Raw genomic sequence first — 5,657 nt, forward strand, 5'->3', positions numbered from 1 at the left:
TTTATTGGAAATGCATCTAGTTTATCCCCATTACATTTAATGCTTGCTCGCGAGCACGAGACCGCAGCGGGTAGGGGTGAGGAGGAGGAAGAGGAGGAGGTGATGTCCCACAATACCAGGTGGGAGGGTGGGTAGGCAGCTTGTACCTGGACTCAAAGGCTTGGACTCCTGGACTTTACCCCGTCGCTGCCGTGGCTCACTGTCTCTTGAACGTGAGAGGAAGCGATGTGGAGGAGTGGAAAATGGCAGAACTGCAGATGCTGCTAGAGGAAGAGATCCCGTCTGGCAAGAGGGCGCTGATCGAGAGTTACCAGAACCTGACCCGAGTGGCAGACTACTGTGAGAACAACTACATACAGGCTCCAGACAAAAGCAAAGCATTAGAAGAGACCAAAGCCTACACCACCCAATCCTTAGCTAGTGTTGCTTATCAGATAAATGCATTGGCCAACAATGTGGACAACAACTGGACATCCAAGCCTCTCAGCTTAGGAGAACGGAGTCTTCCATCAACCATATCTCCCAGACTGTGGACATGCACAAAGAAAAAGTGGCTTGGAGAGAGATAGGCATTTTGACAATAAATAATAATACATCCAGAACTCACAAAATAATAGCACCTGCAAACATGGAACGTCCTGTAAGGTACATTCGAAAACCTTTAGACTATACAGTACTGGACGATGTAGGCCATGGTGTTAGGTGGCTAAAAGTCAAGCATGGAAATAACCAGCCTGCAACAACTGGCACACTGTCGAGAACAAATCCACCTACACAGAAACCACCAAGCCCTCCTATGTCAGGCTGGGAAACATTGGGGCAGAATACTCCTTACAAAACCCTGGAACCTGTTAAACTCCCAAAGGTTCCCAATGATTATATGACAAGTCCAGCAAGGCTTGGAAGTCAGCATAATCCAGGAAGGATGGCATCTTTAAATCAGAGACCAAGAACGCACAGTGGTAGCAGTAGAGGAAGTGGAAGTTGAGAAAACAGTGGAAGCAGCAGTATTGGCATTCCCATTGCCATGCCTGCACCTTCACCACCAACTATTAGACCAGCGGCTCCAAGTTCAACTCCTGGTTCCCAGTATGGCACAATGACCAAGCAGATTTCCCAACACAACTCTACTATTTCTTCAGCATCTTTGGGTGGGTACAGATGAACTCTTTCTGTGACTGCTCAGTTTTCTGCTCAACCTCATGTAAATGGCGGTCCTCTTTATTCTCAAAATTCAATTGCTGATAGTCCTACACCACATTTAATGCTTGCTGATGGTTTTAGGTAGATACTACTTACTATTTTAAGGAAGACTCCATTTATTCTTATACTCTCCAGTGTTTTCAATAGAAATGGGTATTGTATTTTGTCAAGAGTTTTTTCTGTGTCTATTGAGATAATCATATAATTTCTGTTAGTTTTGTTGTTGATACAATCAATTATGCTGATAGTTTTTTTTAATACTGAACCAGCTCTGCATTCCTGGTATAAATCTTACCTGATCAAAGTATATTATTCTCATGATAAGTTGCTGTAATCTTTTTGCTAATATCTTATTTAAAATTTTTGCATCTACATTCATTAGAGAAATTGGTCTATAATTTTCTTTCTTTGTTTTGGCTCTTGCTGATTTAGATATCAGCATAAAAAGAATATGGTAGGACTCCACCAATTTTCCCAAATAGTCTGTATAGTATTGGAATTAACTGTTCTTTAAATGTTTGATAGAATTCACCATCTGGCCCTGGAGATTTTTTCCTAGGGAGTTCATTGATGGCTTGTTCAATTTCTTTTTCTGAGATGGGATTATTTAAGTATTTTACTTTCTTTTCTGTTAATCTGGGCAATTTGTGTTTTTGTAAATATTCATCCATTTCTCTAAATTTTCAAATTTATGGGCATACAGTTGGGTAAAATAATTTCTAATTATTGTTTTAATTTCTTTGTCATTGGAGATGAATGAATCTTTTTCATTTTTGATACTGGTCATTTGCTTTCTTTCTTTTTTAATCAAATTGATCAAAGGTTTATCAATTTATTGTTTTTTTCATAAAACCAGCTCAGTTTTATTTATTAGTTCAATAGTTTTCTTAATTTCAATTTTGTTCATCTCTCCTTTAGTTTTCATTATTTCTAATTTGTTATTTAATCAGGGATTTTCAATTTGTTCCTTTTCTAGCTTTTTCATTTGCATGCCCAATTCATTGATCTCCTCTTTCTCTATTTTATTCATATAAGTATTTAGAGATGTAAAACTTCCCCTAAGAACTGCTTTCATTTCATTCCATGAATTTTGGTGGTTTTCTCATTATTGTCATTCTCTTAAATGAAGTTATAAATTGTTTCTATGATTTGCTGTTTGACCCACTTATTCTTTAAGGAATAGAATATTTAGTTTCCAGTTAATTTTTTGTCTATCTTTCCATGGCCTTTCATAACATATAGTTTTTATTGTCATGATTTGAAAAGGAAGCATTGACTATTTCTGCCTTTCTGCACTGGATTGTGAGGGTTTTATGCTCTTTTATGCTCATGGTCAATTTTTGTGTATGTATCATGTACTATTGAGAAAAAGGTATATTCCTTTCTATCCCCATTCAGTTTTCTCTAGAGGTCTATCATATCTACCTTTTCCAGAATTCTATTCACTTCCTTAACTTTTTTCTTGTTTATTTTCAGGTTAGATTTATTAAGTTCAGAGATAGAGAGGTTGAGGTTCCCTACTAGTATAGTTCTGCTGTATATTTCTTCCTATAACTCCATTAACTTCTCTTCTAAGAATTTGGATGTTATTCTATTTGATGTGTATATGTTTAGTAATGATATTGCTTCATTGTCTATGGTGCCTTTTAGGAGGATATGGTTTCTTTCCTTATTTCTTTTGATTGGGTCAATTTTTCTTTTGCTTTTTCTGAGATTAGGATTGCTATCCTTCCTTTTTTTATTTCAGCTGAAGCACAATATATTCTACTCCAGCCTTTTACCTTTACCCTATGTGTATCTCCCTGTTTCAGATGTGTTTCTTGTAAGCAACATATTGTAAGATTATGGTTTTTAATCCATTCTCCCATCCATCTCCATTTTATGGGATAGTTCATCCCATTCACATTCACAGTTATGATTACTATCTGTGCCTTTCTCGGCATCATAATCCCCACCCTTTGCGCATTGATTTCTCCCCTCTCCCTTGCCTTCCTCAAAAGAATTTTACTCCATTTATTTTTTAATACCAGTATGCTGCAGATAATGTTAAGTGGACTTGAATAATGATATCCAACAATCTCTGAAGAATAAAAGTAAATTGGTGACCTTTTAAAGGGCAATGGAGAGAAAAATATTGGGTGCAAGTAGACTGTGGCATTTTATCAACAGGGAGAGGAAATAGGATATAGTGGGTATAATACTAGACTTTAAATCAAGGTGAGTTGGATTCGAAGCCTGACTCTGACATTCACTTGCTATGAAACCATAAACAAGTCATTAAAATTATCTGAGACTAAGTTTCTTCCTTTATAAAATGGAAATAATTAACACCTATAGTACCTACTTCACAGGATTATCATGAGCATCAAATGAGACAGTAATAATCAAAATATTTTGCAAACTTTAAAGAACGAAATAAATGATGACTATAATTAGCAGTAATAATTTTGGGCATGAAGTAGTATAGAAAATGTATCATTGGTAATGGTGGTGAGTTATTGATGTCATGATATCTATGAATAACAAATAGTCATTCTGAGTAAAGTACTAGAAACTGACCTTCTCATATTGGAAAGAGCTCCTTTGTATTTATGGGACAACATCAGGTAAGAATGTCACAGAGGAAAGAAGTAGGAGTTGGATTTCAACATATATAGCACTAGAGGGAGTACCCACATTGATGAGAACGCCAATCCCTAGAAGTATTTTATTTCAATTCCGATAGAAAGAGCACTCAAATTGAAGTTAGGGGATTTGGTTTAAAATCTTTTCTGTTATTCATTAGCTTTATGATTGTAAAATAGCAGCTAGATTGCATAGTAGATAGAGTATTCGACCTGGAATCCAGATGATTTCTCTTCCTGAGTTCAAATCTGGCCTCAGACACTAGCTGTGTGACCCTGGGCAAGTCATTTAACACTGTTTACTTTAGTTTTCTCACCTGTAAAATGAGATGGAGAAAGAAATGGCAAGCCACTCTAGTATTTTTGCCAAGAAAATCCCAAATGGGGTCATGAAGAATGGGTCACAACTGAAAACAAATTAACAACAACAACATGAATTTAAATAAAAACAACTACCTCTCTGGATTCCTCATCTGTAAAATAAAAGGATTAAATTAAATAATTCCTAAGAGTTCGTTTTGTTTTTATAGTTATAATATTTTGTCAATCTGTGAATCTATAAATGTGACTCCTTTGCTTATCCCCTTACCAATATTTACATAGCACTTTAAGGTTATTCAAGTACTTTACAAATATCTTATTTTATCCTCATAACAACCCTAGGTTGCAGGATCTACTATTATCCCCCTTTTATTGATGAAGAAAATGAAGTTACATGATTTTCTCAGGGACAGCTTATTAGTGTCTGAGGCTGGATGTAAACTTAGGTCTTCCTGACTTTGAGCTTGAGGGTCTGCCATTAATTAGAGAGACACATCTGCTTCAGATTCTAGATCTAGTCCCACCTACTTGCTCTAACTCATAGTGATCTGTCCTTTCTTTGGACTCCTAACAAACCCTTAGTGACTAAATTACTCATTTTGGCACCAAATCATATACTCCATTTTATTGGTACTTTACTGTTTCCTGAAAATCTGTCCAGTTCCTATAATTTGATTATAAATTTCTTAAAGGCAATTATATTGCAATTGCATTATATTCTCTTTGAGTCCCTTAAATTTGTTGGGTTGAATTTTCAGACTGGAATTTTGTTGTAGCTAAGGATTAATTATTGACATTCTATTTTTTAATTTCCCCAAATTTAGGTCTTCTAATAATCTATTTTTTAAATGTTTATTTATTTATTTTTTGTTTTCAACATTCATTTCCACAAAGTTTTAAGTTCCAAATTTTCTCTCCATCTCTCCCCTCCCCACACCCCATAATGCCTTGCATTCCAATTATTCCTTCCCTCAACATGCTCTCCCTTCTATCATACCCCTCCCTTCCCTTATTCCCATCTTCTCTCTTTTCTTGTAGGGCAAGATAGATTTCTATTCTCTATTACCTGTATTTTTTATTTCCCAGTTGTATGCAAAAACAATTCTCAACATTTCTTCCTAAAACTTTGAGTTCCAACTTCTTTCCCTTCCTCCCTCCTCACCCATCCCTACTGATAAAGTAAGCAATTCAATATAGGCTATATATGTGTAGTTTTGCAAAAGACTTCCATAATAGTCATGTTGTGTAAGACTAACTATATTTCCTCCATCCTATCCTGCCCTCTACTTATTCTATTTTCTCTTTTGACCTTGTCCCTCCCCAAAAGTGCTTACTTCTAATTACTCCCTCCTCCCATTTGCCCTCCCTTCTATCATCCTCCCACCCTACTTGTCCCCTTCTCCTCTACTTTCCTGAAGTGTAAGGTAGATTTTCATACCAAATTGAGTGAGTATGTTATTCCCTCCTTAAATCATATGTGAAGCGAGTAAGCTTCACTTTTTCCCTCTC

At 36.0% G+C, this 5,657-nt stretch overlaps 1 pseudogene; it reads left to right on the forward strand.

Annotated features, from left to right (window-relative positions):
- Positions 1 to 218: 218 nt before the first annotated feature.
- Positions 219 to 1,021, forward strand: LOC140509075 (abl interactor 1 pseudogene; annotated as a pseudogene).
- Positions 1,022 to 5,657: the final 4,636 nt, after the last annotated feature.

The sequence above is a fragment of the Notamacropus eugenii genome, chromosome 5 (assembly GCF_028372415.1).
Source record: "Notamacropus eugenii isolate mMacEug1 chromosome 5, mMacEug1.pri_v2, whole genome shotgun sequence".
Taxonomy (NCBI): domain Eukaryota; kingdom Metazoa; phylum Chordata; class Mammalia; order Diprotodontia; family Macropodidae; genus Notamacropus; species Notamacropus eugenii.